This window comes from Mirounga angustirostris, unplaced genomic scaffold, assembly GCF_029215605.1.
Source record: "Mirounga angustirostris isolate CCGP_5_RB_7025 unplaced genomic scaffold, mMirAng1.0.hap1 SCAF_10, whole genome shotgun sequence".
Classification (NCBI taxonomy): Eukaryota; Metazoa; Chordata; class Mammalia; order Carnivora; family Phocidae; genus Mirounga; species Mirounga angustirostris.
Window position 1 is genome coordinate 100365348 of NW_026991718.1, and position 20592 is coordinate 100385939.

General features: G+C 41.2%; 1 pseudogene; it reads left to right on the top strand.

Annotated features, from left to right (window-relative positions):
- Positions 1–3251: 3251 nt before the first annotated feature.
- LOC129046150 (endogenous retrovirus group V member 2 Env polyprotein-like) lies at positions 3252–5097 on the top strand (annotated as a pseudogene).
- The last annotated feature ends 15495 nt before the right edge of the window (positions 5098–20592 follow it).

Here is a 20592-nt window from a genome sequence, read left to right on the forward strand (position 1 = left end):
CTGGAGAATGTTCCATGGGCACTAGAGAAGAATGTGTATTTTGTTGCTTTGGGGTGGAATGTTCTGAATATGTCTGTAAAGTCCATATGGTCCAGTGTGTCATTTAAAGTCTTTATTTCCCTGTTGATCTTTTGCTTAGACGATCTGTCCATTTCAGTGAGTGGGGTGTTAAAGTCCCCCACTATTATTGTATTGTTGTCGATGTGTTTCTTTGCTTTTGTTATTAATTGCCTTATATAATTGGCTGCTCCCATGTTAGGGGCATAGATATTTACAATTGTTAGATCTTCTTGTTCGATAGACCCTTTAAGTAGGATATAATGTCCTTCCTCATCTCTTATTACAGTCTTTGGTGTAAAATCTAATTTGTCTGATATAAGGATTGCCACCCCAGCTTTCTTTTGGTGTCCATTAGCATGGTAAATGGTTTTCCACCCCCTCACTTTCAATCTGGGGGTGTCTTTGGTTCTAAAATGAGTCTCTTGCAGACAGCATATCGATGGGTCTTGTTTTTTAATCCAGTCTGATAGACTGTGTCTTTTGATTGGGGCATTGAGCCCATTTACATTCAGGGTAACTATTGAAAGATAGGAATTTAGTGCCATTGTATTGCCTGTAAGGTGACTGTTACCGTATATTGTCTGTGTTCCTTTCTGGTCTATGTTGCTTTTAGGCTCTCTCTTTGCTTAGAGGACCCCTTTCAAGATTTCCTGTAGGGCTGGTTTTGTGTTTGCAAATTCCTTTAGTTTTTGTTTGTCCTGGAAACTTTTTATCTCTCCTTCAAATTTTAATGATAGCCTAGCTGGATATAGTATTCTTGGTGGCATATTTTTCTTTTAGTGCTCTGAATATATCCTGCCAGTCCTTTCTGGCCTGCCAGGTCTCTGTGGATAGGTCTGTTGCCAATCTAATGTTTCTACCCTTGTAGGTTACAGATCTCTTCTCCCGAGCTGCTTTCAGGATGTTCTCTTTGTCTATGAGACTCGTAAGTTTTACTATTAGATGTCGGGGTGTTGACCTATTTTTATTGATTTTGAGAGGGGTTCTCTGTGCTTCCTGGATTTTGATGCCTGTTTCCTTCCCCAAATTAGGGAAGTTGTCTGCTATAATTTGCTCCATTATACCTTCTGCCCCTCTCTCTCTTTCTTCTTCTTCTGGGATCCCAATTATTCTAATGTTGTTTTGTCTTATGGTATCGCTTATCTCTCGAATTCTGCCCTCATGATCCAGTAGTTGTTTATCTCTCTTTTTCTCAGCTTCTTTATTTTCCATCATTTCATCTTCTGTATTACTGATTCTCTCTTCTGCCTCATTTATTCTAGCAGTTAGCGCCCCCATTTTTGATTGCACCTCATTAATAGCCTTTTTGATTTCTACTTGGTTAGATTTTATTTCTTTTACTTCTCCAGAAAGGGTTTCTTTAATAACTTCCATATTTTTTTCAAACCCAGCTAGTATCTTTAAAGTGATGATTCTGAACTCTAGATCTGACATCGTACTAATGTCTGTATTGAGTAGATCCCTGGCAGTTGGTACTACCTCTTGTTCTTTTTGTTGAGGTGATTTTTTCCGTCTTGTCATTTTGTGCAGAGGAGAATAGATTAATGAGAGAACAAAATGCTAGCACAGTAACAACGTCCCCAGAAAATATACTCTAAACAAATCAGAAAAGACCCGGCCTGTGACCACGTGTTTCTATCTCTGGCACCCAACCCCGGGTGGAGTCTCCAAACCCAGCAGATCCCTGCGGTGCACTCCCGCGCAGCTCTTCCCCGGGGGAGGAATGTGAGTCTCCCCGGATCTGCTGCTTGTTGGGTCCCTGCTTCCAGAAAGTGGTCGCTTTTCTGTTCAGAGAGTTGTTGCTATTCCTTTCTTCGATCTCCTGTTGGGTTTGTAGGTGTTCAGAATGGTTTGATCCCTATCCAGCTGAATTCCTGAGAGGAGACGAAATCCAGGTCTCCTACTCCTCCGCCATCTTGCCTACTTCTACCCAGTAAGGTTGAGTTTCTGTGAGACTGTAAGCAGATAGGGTCAGTGCCGCCCCTATGCCCTTGCCCCAACAGTTCACAGGGCCTGTTTTCACTTGCTAGTCCTTGCACTTCTCTGTCTGAGGGTGTTCTGTGTCCACTGAAGCCTGCTTTGCTCACTGGAGATGCCTAGGAATTAATGAGACAGAGCAGGGACTGGACTTAGGTCCTTTCAACCCTAACTGCCAAATCCAACCTTCCTGGATAGCTATGCCCCTTGAATAGTAGGTCTGCCAGGAAACTAAAACTCTATGCTTTTGACTAGTATATCCTGCAGGAATGCAGAGCTATGGTGGTCACTAAAAGGAGGGACTAGACTATAAAGACTGGCAAAGACCAGACCAAACCAGCCTGCACCCCTGAACTTTCACCAACTTTCCTCCTTATTATAATACTAAAAATTATGTTCAGGGGTGGAGATTTAACATGCTAATGAAATTTGTGATGCATATAAAACATGTTCTGTCCACTGTGTCTGCCCCAACATGCCTAGATGTCAATTCTTTCTTACCTCACCCCCTTTAAAAACTTTCCCTGGCTTTTGTTTGGGACACTTTCTCCCAGTGCTCTCTGAAGGACACTTTCTCCCAGTGCTCTCTCCCTTGTGCTCCAGCATAAGCCCTAATATCCTCTCTTGGAACTCTTGTTTGGCTTCTAGTCAATTTCTGTTGTTTACAGAGCCCAAGGACCCAGGTTGGTACCATATTTCAGCGACCACGAAGGGACCCCAGGGGGGTCTTTTCCCCCCTGTTAGAGAGGGTCTGGGACCCTTCAGGGAAGACAGACAGATGCAACCCCATTGTGGCTGACATGAGGCCACCTGAACGTTTGTTCCAGTGTCACATGGAGGCACATCTGCCTCCGGTGTCCCAGGATTCTCACTGCTGTCATTCAGGCAATACATTTCCCTTTTCCCTTTCTTCTCTCCTCCTTTAACCTCCCTCTTCTTTTCCACACTCTTTCCCTTCCTTCATACCCTCTCTGGGGTGACCACAGACCTCTGAAACTTCATTATTCTCAGCTTGTGGGAACGTGCTCCCTACGTGGAGATATAAAAAAAAAAAACCACAGAGTACTGTACAGTTCATAAAGGATGACAAGGTTCTCATTCCTGGGGCCCAAATGTGGAAACTCATTAAGTATTTACATAATGCTACCCACTATGAGAGAGATGCTCTATGGGACTACGTACAAAAGATCTTTTCAGGAAGGGGACTTAGAAAAATGGTAAAACAGGTAACCCTCACCTATAACTTGTGTGCTCCTAACAATGCACAGGCCCATCAAATCCCTCCCTCATTACTTAAGCCAGTCCAACACCAAGGTACATACATAGGGAAAGGTTGGCAAATAGACTTCACTCAAATGCCCCCATAATCAGGGTATAAGTATCTTCTTTATGTTCATTGACACCTTCACAGGATGGGTCAAAGCCTTCTCCACTCCATCTGAGAAGGCAACTGAGGTTTACAAGTCCTTCCTAAAAGAAGTAATTATTCCTTTTGATCTTCCTTAGTCTCTCCAGAGCGCCAACAGGCCCTTCTTTATAGCCAAGGTCACCCAAGGCCTCTCGACAGCCCTGGGAATAAACTATAAACCACATGCCTCCTGCTGGAGTCCCCAGTCTTCAGGAAAGTTTGAAAAGATGAATCATACCCTAAAGAAAACCTTAGAGAAACTTTGTCAGGAAATTCATGAGCCTTGGGCCAAATTACTTCCTATTGCACTAGTCAGGATTCCCACTGCCCTAAGACTAGCCTAAGACTCAGCCCATTTGAAATGACATACGGGGAACCCTTCCTCACTGCTGATATTTTACTAGATAGGGAAATAAGCCAAGGCTTTCAGCATATTATTAACTTGGGCCAGGTACAAAAATCTATTTTGGATTATGTTAATCATGTGCTACCAGCACCCCATAGAGGTAATTTAGAAGAGGCCACCCCATTGCGCATTAATCCAGGAGATCATGTCCTCCTTAAAACTTGGAAAGAGGGCTCCCCAGAAGATTTGCTACCTAAGTGGAAAGGCCCCATCTAGTGATTTTAGCCATTCCAACAGCAGTTAAGCTACAGGGAATCCCTAACTGGGTACATCTTTCCAGGCTAAAACCTTTTTATCCTGGACTTCTTCAGGCCCAGAACCATCTTACTCTTGTGAACATGTGGAAGACCTTAGATACTTGTTCCAGAAGTGACCCTTGGAGTCAGATAAGTGATTATGCTTTGAATTGGTTTGCTGAGTTTTCTTTTTGTTGCCCCTGTTTTACTTTTCCTTCTCTACCAATACTGTTTTGGGTCACCTCCACCCCCCGGGAAAGGTCTGTTCCTCCCCTGCTGGGTCTAAGACATGGAAACCAATGATGAGATGGAAGAGGTAGACCCTTCTCTTGGCCTTTCTCCTGAGGATGAGTTGGGAAGGAAATAACAAAGGGAGGGAAACCTGGAGAGAAAATTCAATTGTCAACTTTTCTAGCATTGTGGCTTCAGGAAATAATCTTTCTAATGATTGGATCTATCATCTCCACCCACAAGAAGGGGTTCCTAAGCTCCAGTTTGTACCTATAAATGAAGATACTAATCTCACCTTGACTTTTAACCTCATTAGGAGAACATCACTTCTAATAGTGGAACTCAATGATTGCGGCAATCTAAGGTATATAGGGCTTATAGATTTTTGGAACCAAACCAGTCTCCAGATTAAACTTCTCTGTGAAAAACAGGGACAACACTGTTGCCCCTACCAGACAGATACCTGCCTTACTGATATGGGAAGCTAACCCTCTATTTATCCTCTGCCATTTTCCTCTTTAAGCTCTTCATGTACCCCCAACCAGACTCACTGGTGTGTGGACTCATCCCTACTCTCCCCAGGCCCCCATCCTAACTCCTCCTGTATGCACTGAAAAGGAACAGCAACCCCTTCCTAGAGGCTCACCTATCAGACCCCATCTGCCTTGTACAGCAAGGAGAGAATAAAAGAGGACTCAGAACTAGATGGGGAGGCCGTTGGATGGACAGCTTCTGTCTCCCAGATGAGTAATGAACCTAACTTGGGTCCCCTATTATAAAGATGGTTTAGTTCCTCTTTACCTTGCCAAGCTTGTAGCTCACGCTCTAGTACACCACTAAATAAACTACTCTATGAAGGGAGCTCAGATTTCTCCTTCTTCTTGTTTCTTTAAGCAAATAATGTTCCCTTCTAGTGAGAGTACACTTTGGGACAATTAGGCCCTAAAGGGCTAAGCCCCAAAGGATTAGGCCCCACTATATATAAAGTCACTTCTCAAACCAGTTAAAAAAGAGCACTGCGACTCACCTCAGCAGAAATTGGAGCAGCCATAAGACTGGCTGCCCCCTGAGGGTGTTTCACCTATCATAAAACAACCTCAAAGAACCATATCCAGGCCTTAGACAAACTGGCCTCAGATGCTGGTGACACCTTACAGGGCCTCTGGGAGTCCTTACATTCTTTAGCAAATAGGTTGTACTTGACAGTAGGTTGGCCCTAGATTATCTTCTGGCTGAACAAGGAGATGTCTGTACAATAGTCAACGAAAACTTGCTGTATATACATCAACGCTGCTGGGGAGGTTGAACTGAATATTCAGATTTACAAATAAGTCAAATGGTTGCGTGGGTTAATTGTACCAATGCTCAAACTATATGGTACTCTATTACAGGCTATATCCCTAACATTGCCTGGTTCCTGCCTTTCCTTGGGCCTTGAGTGGCTATTCTATTGCTGTTACTTTTGGGGCCCTGTCTTCTTAACCTCCTGGTAAAGTTTGTGTCTTCCAGCCTTCAAGAGTTCCAAGTCAAGCTAATGGTGGTACAAGGATTGCAATCTACGACAGGAGCATCCTAGTGCTTATAAATCATCAGACTGTCAGCGAGAGATTTTTACACTTCCAGGGTAGGATAGGAATGATGGCCTCCCGCTCAGCAGCAAGCAGTTTCAGAAGATGAAATCTTCGGCCCCTTCTCCTTAGGAATAAGGAAGGTCAAATCTCCCAGGGGGGAATGAGACAAAGTAGGGATAGGACTCAGGTCCCCTCAGGTCCCCTAACTGCTGAATCCAGGGTTCCTGGATAACAATGCCCCTTGGATAGATCTTCTGAGATAGCTACAACTCTGTGTCTTTGAGTAGTATATCCTGCAGGAATGCAAAGAGAGGAAGCTCACTGAAAGGAAAGATTCAACTATGAAGACAGGACAAGACCAGCCTGCACCAAGATGGACCCCAGTACTGAACCTTCCCCCTCATTATGATACTAAAAATCATGCCTGGGGTGGAGATTTAACATGCTAATGAGACATGTGATGCATGTGAAAGCATGTTTTGTCCACTGTGCCTGTATATCCAACCTCCTGTATCTTCCTGCCCCAACATGCCTAGATGTCACTCCTTTCCCACCTCAGCCCCTTTCAAAACTTTTCCTGGAGAGCTAGCCTGAAGGACATTTTCCCTTTGTGCTGTCACCCTTGTGCTCCAGTGTAAGCTCTAATAAAAGCCTCACCTGGAACTCCTGTTTGGCTTGTAAGCAATTTCTTGTTTAGAGAGCCCAAGGACCTGAGTTGATACCATTAACACTCATCTCAGCAGGCTCAGTCAATTACTTATAGGACTTGACAGGTACAGTTCTGGCTTCCTCTCCCCTCAGATGGGTTAGTTCTAAGGCATTGTGCTCTGTACCGGTCCTACACTTCCTGAGTCACCTCGGTGACAGCTGGCTTGACAACACCTTCTTTATCGGCGATGTTTCTCTCCCTGTTTCCTTCCCTACTCCTCTTCCTGGTGTTACCTTTATTATCCCAACAAGCTAAATGCCTATAAATTCTTGACTCAGGGTATGTTTCCAGGGAAAACTGCACTGAAATTATGACCAATCATGTTACTTCCCTATTAAGGGTCGTGATAATGTGGATGTATTACCTCATTTCTGTTGTCTCTGAGATCTAGCATCTTGTCTTTACAGCCACCATGTCCCATAGCTAATGGGTCACACATAAGAAAGCTGAGGAGGAAGAGGGGTCTTGGCTTATTCTGGTAGATGTGTATTTGTGTGTAAATGTGCATGCACAAACAGTTCATTTTCTAAAAGTAAATATTTAGGGCGCCTGGGTAGCTCAGTCGTTAAGCATCTGCCTTCGGCTCAGGTCATGGTCCCAGGATCCTGGGATCGAGCCCTGCATCGGGCTCCCTGCTCAGCAGGGGGCCTGCTTCTCCCTCTCCCACTCCCCCTGCTTATGTTCCCTCTCTCCCTGTGTCTCTGTCAAATAAATAAATAAAATCTTTAAAAAAAAATAAAAGTAAATATTTATTTAGTATTTTAAGACAGCTTTTCCCTTACTGATATTCTGAATATTGACATGTCTATATTGTTTCTCTGGAGTTTCATGTAGCCCCAAAGAAATAAACCTGAATTGTGTTAAAAAAAGAAAAATGATATGTTTCCTTAAGGTAAATTATCAGATTTCTTACCATATTCATTTATTTATCAGAGAGAACTATGATTTTATGAGATGAAGTGCAACAGGTATTCTGCTTTTCTCATTGTTCCTTCTTCTCCTTGTTCCTCTCTCCCTTTCTTTCATCACTCCACAATCTTACACTGGTCTTTCCTTGACCTCCCCCCGCCCCACTCACACTTTAAAAACAGGTGTGCTGTGATGGCTCCTCCAGGCACCTGACCGAGGGCTAATGCATTTCTGCATAACAACACATTTCCTAAATCTTCACTTCCTGTTAAAGCATTTCACAAGGCAGTGTCTCCTGAAGAAAGAGTCTGAGGACTGCTAGTCAGAATGTTATTTAGAAGTTGTTGGTTGCATATGACCCAGCAATTGCACTACTGGGTATTTACCCCAAAGATACAAATGTAGTGATCCGAAGGGGTATGTGCACCCCGATGTTTATAGCAGCAATGTCCACAATAGCCAAACTGTGGAAAGAGCCAAGATGTCCATTGACAGATGAATGGATAAAGAAGATGTGGTGTGTATATATATACACAATGGAATATTATGCAGCCATCAAAAGGAATGAGGTCTTGCCATTTGCAACAACGTGGATAGAACTGGAGGGTATTATGCTGAGCGAAATAAGTCAATCAGAGAAAGACATGTATCATATGATCTCACTGATATGAGGAATTCTTAATCTCAGGAAACAAGCTGAGGGTTGCTGGAGTGGTAGGGGTTGGGAGGGATGGGGTGCCTGGGTGATAGACATTGGGGAGGGTATGTGCTATGGTGAGCACTGTGAATTGTGCAAGACTGTTGAATCACAGACCTGTACCGCTGAAACAAATAATACATTATATATTAAAAAAAAGAAGAAGATGGTAGGAAGAGAAAAATGAAGGGGGGAAATCAGAAGGGGAGACAAACCATGAGAGACTATGGACTCTGAGAAACAAACTGAGGGATCTAGAGGGGAGGGGGATGGGGGGATGGGTTAGCCTAGTGATGGGTATTAAAGAGGGCACATATTGAATGGAGCACTGGGTTTTATATGTAAACAATGAATCATGGAACACTACATCAAAAATTAATGATGTAATGTATGGTGATTAACATAACATAATAATAATAAAAAAGTTGTTTGTTGTTCTTAGAATCAGGAGCTAGCTGTAAATCTTGAGAAAGAGGAGGCTTCAGATTTAAGTGTTGTAATGGAGAATAGATACGATCTAGCTTGATCAAGAACCAGATGGAGAGAAGTATCTTTTAAAATGGTCAAGTACTCTTTTTTTGGTTTGTTTGTTTAATTATGGAAGATTCCATTTACTTTCAAGTGGTTTCATGTTAGAAGAAATACTGGCTTATAATAGCTAAATAGCTCAAAAGTCTTTTCAATAACTCAAGGTTTACCATGAAACATGTTTGCTTTGCTTCAGGGAAGCAGGTAGGACGAGACATTCTTTCTATCCATGAACCTCAGGGATTTTGTCAGTAACAGTGACACCAAACATCTCTTTTGGCTTCTCTTTGGAACTAGAATGCCAGGAAGAGATTATTGATTTCTCTCAGTATTTCCCGTTGGATAATCCATGTTGGTTAAGAACTCAGGGTGTTTAAAAATGGATGGGACAAAGAGACAAAAGAAGGGAGATATTTTGGTTACTGTTGATGTTTTTGCTGGGGTTGCAAGATCAGAGGAGATGCTTCATAGCTAGTAAAAATTCTTAAATTAAATTTAATGGGGACCAGGAATTTTCAGAGTCCTGCAATTCCCCCTTTGAGAATTAGGGTGTAGTGTTTTATGGAGGTGATAGTACTTTGAAGTTTCTCTGTGGAGAAAGGCGTTTGCCATAAAAACATAGGATGTGTAACTAAAATATAATTAATTTTGTTGTTAGGGCCTATCTTAACTTTTTATGGCCTAAATTTGTTTTTTAGTAAAACAAGGCTACACTTTTATCCAGTCAAGCATGTTTTCACAGCTCTCTTACAGAAATGCCCCAATTTCTGGAATCCACTCAACACAGAAGGCCCTTTTATGAGGCAGGAATCTGTAATAGCTGTGGTGAGAAGCCCATGGCCCACACTGTGGGGATTTTCCAGTTGGTGTCATTTAAAATCCCAATGGGCTTAAAGGGTTAATACTAATTGATGTAGGAAAGACTTTATTAGGGTTTGAAGCCGAGGGCCAAGAAAGAATTCTTGAGATGTCTTTGGTGCAAAAAGGTGACTTTATTACAGCATGGGGACAGGACCTGTCGGCAGAAAGAGCTGCAATGGGGTCATGAGGAGTGACCTCATTATATACTTTCAAGTTGGGAGGGGGTTAGGGATAAATCTCTAAGGAATTTTGGAAGCAAGTTTTCCAGGACCTTGGGGGGGCTAGCTATTGTTGGGGAAAGGTCATTTATTACCATCTAATAAAACCTTAGTCATGAGACCCTTCAGATGTATATCAGTGGGCCATATGCTTGGGGGATGATTGTGAACACGTATCTTGGAGGGTTTAGAGATAAAGGAAGTTTCCAAAGGAATTCTTATACATTAAAGTAGACTTACAGGATCCTGGTGGAGGTTGAGGCTCAGGCTAGAATTGCCTTTTGCCCTTAGCAAAGTATTAATATTGAAGCAGTTGAGTCCCTAGAGGAATGTCACTCTGCCTGTTTCAAGGACTTGTCGGTGGTCTCTAGGTAGTAAGGAAATTTAATAACTTTTCTTCTGCCTTTGTTTCCCACATCACTAATGAACTAATGAAAATTGGTGTCTTCCATGGCTTAGTTAGCTATAAGGGATTATTTTTTTGGGGGGGTGGTCTGATTTGAACTGAAGACTTTTAATCTTCTTGTGTCCATAGTTTGGGTTTGTCTTCACATCGATCAAGCATACATAATAAACTTTTCTTTTGGGATGCCTGGGTGGCTCAGTCGTTAAGCGTCTGCCTTTGGCTCAGGTCATGATCCCAGGGTTCTGGGATGGAGCCCTTCATCGGGCTTCCTGCTCGGCGGGAACCCTGCTTCTCCCTCTCCCACTCCTCCTGCTTGTGTTCCTGCTCTTGCTATCTCTCTCTCTGTGTCAAATAAATAAACAAAATCTTAAAAAAAAAAAAAAACTTTTCTTTCTCCTAGAGGAGACAAAAGAAAATGAATGAATGCTGGTGAAAAGTGATAACTTTAGGTTAAAATGAGTGTTATTGATTTGCTCTGTGTTACATGAATAATTCATAACAAAAAGGACAAAGCAGAGGTGCTTAGGGACACAACATTTATTGAAAAGTCATAATATTAAAAGTAGGGAAGAATTAAGAGAGATAAAGTCATTTTCCATTCTCTGATTTTTAATTCAGATATCCCCCTATAGTCTTTGACAGCAAAATGAGCACCGGGTAAAAGAAGAATTAGCATGTGTATGGCTCTGTTGCTTGGGTGGGTGTGCAAGACTACCAATTAGTAGTCTTCTGTTAGGGTGTTCCTACTGAGATTTCAACTCCTAACTTCTTTGGCTGCCTTTCTTCATTTCTGAAACAGACTTGACTTTACTCTGCTCTCTCTCTCTGTGTTTCAAAGTGTCAGTGAATATATTCTTTACATGATCAATATCTATCATATTTGAAAACAAATTTCAAATCTGACAGTACCAAGTTTTGATGAGATCATGGAGCAACAGAAATGTTTACATATGCCTGATGGGAATATAAATTTTTACAATTGGGTAATATGTTATAAGCTAGAAAATTTGCATTCTATAACTCAGTAATACCTCTCCTATATTTTCCTTATTGGTAAAATTGAGTTAATAATGTATCTACTTCAAAGAATTTTTAGATTAAATTAGCAAAAGAAACTAATTAGTAAAACCAATTAAGTTGGCTAATTCATTACTAACTAAATTAGTAAAACAGACTAATAAAAGTTAGCTCTTATTATCATTAGTAGTAGTAGTAGTAGTGACAGTTATAACATTATTACTTTTGTTATCTATGCAGCATAGAAATCATTGTTTATAATAGCAAAAAGAAATTGAAACAACTTATCACCAAGAGGATGGATAAATAAATTGTGTATATTCATACAGTGGAATACTATACAGGTAGTACGTGTATCAACAGGGACGAATCTCAAAAATATATCATGGAATAAAAACCAATTTTTAGAAAAATAAAATATCATACCAGTTATACTTAGGCTAAAACATACAAACAATACTGTATATATTTTAAAAGGTATAATTACAAATGTTTTGAAAGCTTAAAAGAAAATATAGAAATAATAATCCCCAAATTCAGGATTGCTGGTAGCTCTGATGGGGAATGAGGGGTATGTAATCAGAGATGGAATTTCAACGGGATGGTGATTCTATTACTTAAGCTGGGTGTTCATTGCAACCTTCTTTGTCCTTTGCTATATCTTAAAGATTGCCCTCCAGATAAATTAGCACAGAACAACAGAACAAACAAATACCATATTAACGAATCACTGTTTATGTATCTTCTGTGAATAATACTTATCATTTGCATATCAGAAGTGTTTGTCCAAAAAAGGGCTTGAGTTTCTGCTGAGACTGGAAGAAAAACATGCTCTTTGGAAATTTGTGCATCCAACATTCACCAGTGAACACCCATAGAGTTACAGAAGGCAGATCAGTTGACCTGAGAACCAACAAGTGATTACCTTGGCCCAAGTGAGCTGCATTGCTTTGTCTATTTGTGTATTCTGAATTTCACAAAATATTTTGCTCTTCCATGGCCCTAAGGATGGTTTTGTCCATTTATGTCGGAACTATTTTTATATTCTTCTCTGGATGTTCTTTATCGTGCCCATGCCAGCATTTTCTCCCATGTTTACATTTCTAGAGGGTGGTATTCTGTCTGAAGCCCATATCAGAGCCCATTCATTTATTTAGAGATATTTATTGAGTGTCTGTTATGTGCCAATCATTGCTAGGTATTGACTCAACTCTTTTATTTTTATTTCTATTGCTATTTCATTATTTCATTATTTATTTATTTATTTATCATGACCCTGAGATCAAGACCTGGGCTGATATTAAGAATTGGATGCTTAGGGGCACCTGGGTGGTTTAGTCGGGTGGGCATCTCTCTTTGGCTCAGGTCATGATCCCAGGGTCCTGGGACCCAGCCCTGCATTGGGTTCCCTGTTCAGTGAGGAGTCTGTTTCTCCCTTTTCCTTTGAGCTTCCCCCTTATTCATGCTTTCTCTCTCTCTCAAATGAATAAACAAAAAATCTTAAAAAAAAAAAATAGTCGGATGTGTAACTGACTGAGCTACCCACTTGCCCCCTGACTCAACTCTTTTAAATTGTTTGGTGACATTTGAATCTATTTTTTTCTGAATATTATTTACCCATATGAGAAATGTTGCCTAGGTAGGCCAGAAAGATGGGGATGCTCTAAGGGATCTCTTTCTGATGCTTGTCCTCCATTCTTACCAGGTTCTCCTTGAACCCCAAATTGGGGCTAGGCATGTTTCTAAAAGAACCCTCAAAGCCCAAAGCCTTTTATATTATGCCAAGGTTACTCATAATTATTATTAAGCTGGCAAACATCTTTTACATTTTACATTTTTAATGGGAAAAGTAAGAAACATTTCGGAGGTCAGTTTATTTTTCCACTTGGTATCAGTTATGGGGCTGATTTTAAAACAATTTCTAAAGTCTTATACACTGTGGCTTAATTGTTTCAATTCATAATCCTGAGGAGTAAACATGTTGAAATATTTCAAAGGACTGAACAGCTTCTGCTAGCACAAAGGGTGCTGTCACAAGACAGCAAGCAAGATTTCTGAAGTGGAAATTTGCTTTCAGAAAATCTGGGCAGTTACCGGGATTTCTGCAGACAGCGCACGGTAATGTGTTTGTTTTTTCCAATTGGTCTATTCATAGCTTCTATTGCTGGCACAGCATTATCTCTCTTTTATTTGCATTTATCCACAGAGTTTATGATAATAATAATAATTATTATTATATTTGTTATAACAGCTAAGATTAAGTCAAGTACTATCATGTGTCAGACTGTGTTTTAAGCAGAGTTGTTCTAGCCCAACCAGCCTGAGATCACCAGGGACAAGCCGCTAGTCCTAGTAAGTCAGATTATTGATGCCTTGCAATGAGGGAGAGCACACACTGGAGGAAATGTGGTAGATCTTACCAAATAAAATCGAAAGTGCAGTTCTAGGATTTTGGAGAAGGGTGGAATTTAGGTAAAATGTAACTGAAGCAGCATCTTGATGGGCTGAAAGCAAAGCTGGGCTGTGTGTAAGGGGTCAGCATTAGGTCTGGACACAAAGTGGAGTCAGGATCCTTTTACTTTGAGACAGTAAAGTTAAGGTAGATGTGGAGTACTATAGCCGGAAACTCCCTATTTGGAGGTCTGCACATGGCTTGTAAGTCCAGGTTGGTTTTCCCTGCTAAAGTGACTCAGATTCTCTAGATGAGAGTAAGATGCTTTTGTGGGAAACTGCCAGAAGGAGAGACAAGCCTGGCTGACAGCCAGAAAGGTAATGGGACCTCAGTCCTACAACCACAAGGAACTGAATTCAGCCAACAGCCTGAATGAGCTCGGCACACTTTTCCCCAGAGCCTCTGGTAAGGAATGCAGCCCTGCCAACACTTTGATTTCAGCTTTCTGAGAACCCATTACTTAGCAGAGGAATCATGTGAATCCCCTGGACTTACTACCAACAGAAACTCTAATAAGATAATAAATGTATATTTTTTTACAAAGACAAAAGCCCCAAACCAGACAGAGTGGGATGTTTCATTCATATTGGTATGAGTTCAAAGAGCAATGTTTCTCAGAGTTTATGATTTAGAGAATAGAATTTCTCAGCGGGTAAAAAAGCAGCTGTCCCCTGGTGAAGGGGGTTTTATGACACTTTACAGCTATAGGGTGCCCTTGGGAGGAATGCTGTTTGCTGTTAACTTTGCTACTGGCTTTATCTCGTCTATTTGCCAAGCCTGATTTTTACTTTAAAGTCCAAGCTCATTTTTAATTTCTCAAGGTATTGACTGACTTTACCCTTACAACATTCCTACTAAGTACGTAGTATTATTTTCCCGTTTTTTAGTTGAGGAAACTGAAGCATCGGAACTGATTAATTGCCCAAATGGGAGAAAAAAATCTTAAGGAGTGGTATCAGGCTTCAACCTAGGCCATCTGTCTTCAAAACCAAATGCTTACATCCTATACTGTCCTGCTAAGTGGGCCTTTACACCTAGGCCAATAATAAATATTTTAGCAAATGGAAATAGAATTCCTCTTAGGGGGCGCCTGGGTGGCTCAGTTGGTTAAGCGACTGCCTTCGGCTCAGGTTATGATCCTGGAGTCCCTGGATCGAGTCCCGCATCGGGCTCCCTGCTTGGCAGGGAGTCTGCTTCATCCTCTGACCCTATCCCCTCTCATGAGTTCTCTCTCTCTCATTCTCTCTCTCTCAAATAAATAAATAAATAAATCTTTAAAAAAAAAAAAAAAAGATTTCCTCTTAGGGAAGAAAAATTCGTTTCAACCATTTCTCAGGCCAGAGACATGGATTAGTAAGGGTAATGGCACAAATGGGTAACTGAGCAGCTCTGCATTAACAACAGTAAAAATCCTAACATGTATATACAGTCATTATGTGCTTTAACTCACTTAATTCTTACAACAACACTGTAAGCGAGAGTGATCCCATTTTATAGATGAGCAAACTGTGGCCTCCAGAGGTGAAGTAACTTTCCCAAGGTCGTGTGGATTGAAGGGGGTAGAGCTGGGATCCACACGTCAGAGGCCTGTCTCTAAAGCTCAATTTTATTAATGATTTTGTTATATAAGAACACACAAGAATTAGGGGACACAGGTACAAAAAGAAGGGAAGTAGGAATAGAGATGATGTGGTAACTGAGCCCACTGAAAGGGAACAGAGGGACTCCCCAGCTCAGATGGCTAATATTCATTTTGTACTTGTTTACACTGTTGTGATATAAACTTCCCTGTCTCTTCAAATCTGCTCTGCACATAAGGGTTTCTGTAAATGGGATTCTTTGGTAGTAGAGTTGGGAAAATGAGTTTCAGAAAAAAGTCACAAGATGTATAATGCAAGGTGTGTAATTCATGAGACGCTGGAAATAATAGCCTGAAGGAATGGGAAAAACATCACCTCAGTTATTTACAATTTTTGGGGTGGTGGTGGTGGGGAATTTGGAACTTTCCAGAGCATGCAAAAAGAGTTAGAGTCAATCTTATTGAGATCATAGAGGCTGGAAGACTTTAGTTGACAACCATGTTGCATGTCTGTTAAGCATAAAAAATGAAAACAAAGAGTTGAATTTAATTATACCATTGACAAGTGATATATTGGTAACTGTTAATTATTTCTGGTACCTAGCATAACATCAGGTATGTGGTTGTCCCTGAATAAATAAATATTTGTTGAATATAAATAATGAATAAATGAATGACTGGTTGTTTTTAAACAGCAATAATTAATGGATAGAAGTCAATTATTGTATTCTGTTCTGCTTATAGACAATTAGAAACTCTTTCCCACCCATATGCCATTTATATCTTTGTCTGGTGAGCTAGAGTAGAGGCTGCAGATGGTTGCTAATGCCTTCCAGTTTATGACAGCGGCACCTAATGCATGTGTCAGGACTGAAATCAACAAGTAGGTGGTACTCGATTGTCAAATTCCACATAATGAAGTCAATTTTGATGAGATAACACAGACTAAATGCAAAGCACAGTGTGTCATAACCAATGTTTATTCTTTTCCTACCTAAATGTTTCCAGTAAACATTTTCTAAAATGAAAGGCTTTTTATAATGCACCATAACTTTTAAACCCCAATTTTCTCAACATTTTAGACTTTTTTTTTTTTTTTTTTTTTTTTGTGTGTGATTTATTTTCAGGAGCATTATTTACTGAGTGCCCATTTCTGGACTATGATGCAATGGTGGTTGTTTGGGGGATTTTTTTAGAGGATTTTTTTTTTCTTAAGATTTTATTTATTTATTTGAGAGAGAGAGATAGCTAGAGAGAGCCCAGTGGGGGAGGGGCAGAGGGCAAGGGAGAAGCAGACTCCCCTGTTGAACAGAGAGCTCAACTGGGGGGGCTTGGTCCTGGGACCCTGGGATCATGACCTGAGCCAAAGGCAGATGCTTCACCGATTGAGCCACCCAGGCGCCATGATGCAATGGTGGTCTTGAGGTAGGCAATTGGCATTTTTGGTTGCAAATAACAGAATCTACTCTACTAGTTAGGTAATAAAATAAACTTATTCTTAGATCTTAGATAGTTCATAGCATTACAGAGGGTAAGAGTATTAGGTATGTAGCCTAGGCAGCAGGAATGATGCCTCAATGGTACCACTGGTGACTCCAGAAGAGACCCTGTGTTGCTACCATCAGGCACCAGCTCTGCAGGTGTTACAGGTGTAGGTACTACTTTTATGACTTTAGCCAGTTCTCCACGTGAAATAGGAATTCTCTCCACTATACTTAGTCACCCTCCCCAGAAACTGGATTCTACATGGCAACAGTTTCTCTTCCAAATCCAAGGTGGGAATATGTGATTGGTGGAGTTGAAGTCACATGTCCATGTTTTAGTTACAAAGGAATCTGGAAATATAAATGTAAATAAGTGAATTCTGTATTCTACCTGAGAGAGGCAGACTTGTAATGTGGGAAACACAGACAGGCTGTCCAAAACATGCTAGGTAGCCACACACATGGCATATATTTACCATGGCCTTGGAATCACAGAGGGGTGTATGCTGAAGCTATTGTGGACAAAGCAGAGGGATCTCCTTTAAAGGATCTTTTCCTGCTGCCCTGTTTTAATTCGTCTTTCCTGGTCTTATCTCTTTTTTACTCTTAGTTATCATTTCTTCCGAGCGCTGGTTACAGGAAAAAAAAAAATGTTAGTTCTTTTTATTAGTCATGTTAGATACAATCTGCTGAACTTTGAAATATTCTACACTCTATGAAGAGAGCTTTACATATATTTCAAATTTATTCTTCACAAACCCTTCATAAACCTGTGAGATAGATATTCTTCCAGCCTCGAATTTTACAAGTGAGGACACTGAAGTTAAGAGCAGTTAAGGTGTCTTGCTGGGATCCATGGTGGGATGCAGAGTGAGTGACAGAGCTGAAATTTGAGCCACATCCCCAGGACTTCAACGCTGGTTCTCATCCTGCCCATTACGGTAAATCTTTCTTTTAAGTTTACACACAATGATTGATTTATAGGTTCCATTGTTCTCTAGGTTGACTACTTATAGGTAACTAGATCTTGACATTTCTTTTTTTTTTTTTTTAAAGATTTTATTTATTTGACAGAGACACAGCAAGAGAGGGAACACAATCAGGGGGAGTGTGAAAGGGAGAAGCAGGCTTCCCGCCAATGCAGGGCTCCATCCCAGGACCCTGAGATCATGACCTGAGCTGAAGGTAGACGCTTGACAACTGAGCCACTCAGGCGCCCCTAGATCTTGACATTTCTTTCCTTTACAAATAAGTGAATGAAGTGTTCTGAATTCCTGTAATTTATAAGAGATTCAAAAATATAAACAAAGCAATTGCCACTGAGTAGCACTCCTTGCAGAGATAAATCCAGCTTCTTTGTGTCAGGGTTATTTTAATGTGAGTTCTGAACGAAGCAAGTTAGGACTGCCCATCTTGCAAGAAATGCAATCACTCTGCACTTACTCCTGGGGATTCAAGAATGAGTAAAGCTCAGTCGCCACCTTTTGGGGCACAGAGTCAGAAGGGGTCCCAGTTAGTTATTCTGTGGGTTTGGTTTAATCCATCTTTTCTGGTAACTCTAACTAGTGTCTATCCTTTGACTCAGCCCCCAATCTCTCTCACCATCACATCCACTAATACCAAGAAGTAAAATTGCAGCTTTAAATCTCTTCCCCCTTTCAAGCTTCATTGGCTGTTGATTTGCCCAACAACCCACTTACCTCATGGATAAAGGCGAAACACAGGATCATGTCTGCAATAGGAAGAGTGATTACTATATCTATCTTGAGAGGTCATTATGAATACTCAAATTTACATTATTACCATAGCTTATGCTTTTACGAGAGATGTTGGTTTCTGAGAATATTACCTAAGCCTGATTTCCTATAGAAATCACATGCACTTTTAAAATTTAAAGACTCGTTTTTCAAAAAAGATTTATTTATTTATTTGAGAGTGAGCGTGCACACATGAGAGAGAGAGAGAGACAGCACGGGGGTGGGTGGGGCAGAGGGAGAGAGAGTCTTAAGCAGACTCCATGCTAAGCATGGAACCCTGACGACGCAGGGCTCAATCTCACGTCCCTGAGCTGAAACCAAGAGTTGGACACCCAACTAACTGCACCAACGAGGTGCCCTTAAAATTTAAACTCTTTTATTTCCCAACAGCCACTGATGATTTTTATCTTGGAAAGGATATATTGTTATTTTTATAAAAACAGGTTTGAGGACAGGAGTATAAAACAAACTTCTTCATACCTCTGCAGAGTGTACTTTTGTGTATTTGTGCAGTGATACTCAGTCTGGGCTTCATGGCAGATGTACATGAGGGGTTCCTGGGGTGACAGTCGTGGGAGAGTTGGGGGCACCCTTGCAGGTTCACAAGCCTTTACCTGCTTCTCAGGACCTCTCTGCTCGAACCCGTTTGGTATTTGGGGCTCTACATGAACTTTCATTTGAAGAAAGGATTTCACTGTTCATGTGAGTTTGGAGACTACCGAGGTAGAGAAGGGTTGAGAGAAAGCAATTTGTTCCTACTCACCAGTGACTTCAAGGGAGTACATTAGGCTTTTCTCAAAGTATGAATTCTCAATGTCCAATGGACCCATGTTCATTTGTCAATTCAAAAATGTGCCCAAATCAGATATATATTGGCAAGTCTGCCATTTTGGGAAACCCCTAAGTGATTTTGTCCATGAAAGCAAATCCTAAAAAGGTTGTTTTTTACAAAAAAATCAGTTGGGGATTTTTGCAGTAAATTAGGGAGGATTAACATCATTTAACACACCCAGTTTGCCCTCTCATTTCTGGGAAGTGTCATAAGTTGTGTAGATCTTCCTGGATTTCCTATGTTTCTGGAAATTTCGAATTCAGTTTATAAAAGTTGTGTTTTCCTGTGGCTGAGATTGTCACACTGGTTCTCTGGTTCTTTCTCTGCCTCCCACTCCCCTTCCACTTAGAAAAATGTCTTCTGCTCTCTTTTAAAAGGGGGAAAGAGCTTTAAAAAGACCCGAGACCTGCCCCAGTGGTTTGTTTATAGCTCCCTCAGCCTGCCTTGCTCTAGGGCTAACATAAACTTGAGCTTCCAGGGAGGAGAATGTTCCCCTCTCTGTGTGTAGGTGTTTTTCCTCTGTATCTGGGTCTGCCTGTGGGTTTGGTCACTCTGAAGTGCTGAAAATGTTTGGTTGACACCATGCTGGGCATGGACTTCATATAATCTGTTAGTGTCAGGCCTGGCTCCCCTTGCTGCTGATTGCAGGGCTCATTTCATTCTTCTCCCACATTTGGAGACTTGGGGCTCTCTCTGCTTTCCCTGCATGCACACACAGCAATGAATGGCCTTTTCTCTTGTCTCCTTTCAGTGGTGCTGTGGCCCCACTCCTCCTTACAGCTTCAGAGAACCACTGGTTGCCAGCGCGCTGGGGAGAGCACAACCCCAAAGTGGCCCTGGGCTCATTAGCAGGCTTCTCCCCAAGCCCCTCTGTTCAGGGCAGACATCATGATAGACAGAGAAGCAGGAGAGGATCAGAACTAAGTTGAGCTCCAAATTATCTCTGAGTTTTGCTCCTGGCAGAAAAGTCCCACATCTGACCCTAAGCAGCAGCCTGCAAATTGGTCTTTAGAGCTCTCCTTGGTGGCTCAAGAAAGAACCTAACACTGCAATTTAGGCTGGGCCAGGCATTTAATTATCACTGTGCCTTTTCTACTGCACTGGACTTTCTGGACTGAACGGAGTACCTCCACCCCCAGAGAGGGCAGCCCTAGCCCGACTGCTCTGCTTGGAGAGGCATGTTGCCATTTGAGCCTTGGAATAATAATAAATAATAATAAGTGTTATTATTATTATTAATTATTATTTTAGTTA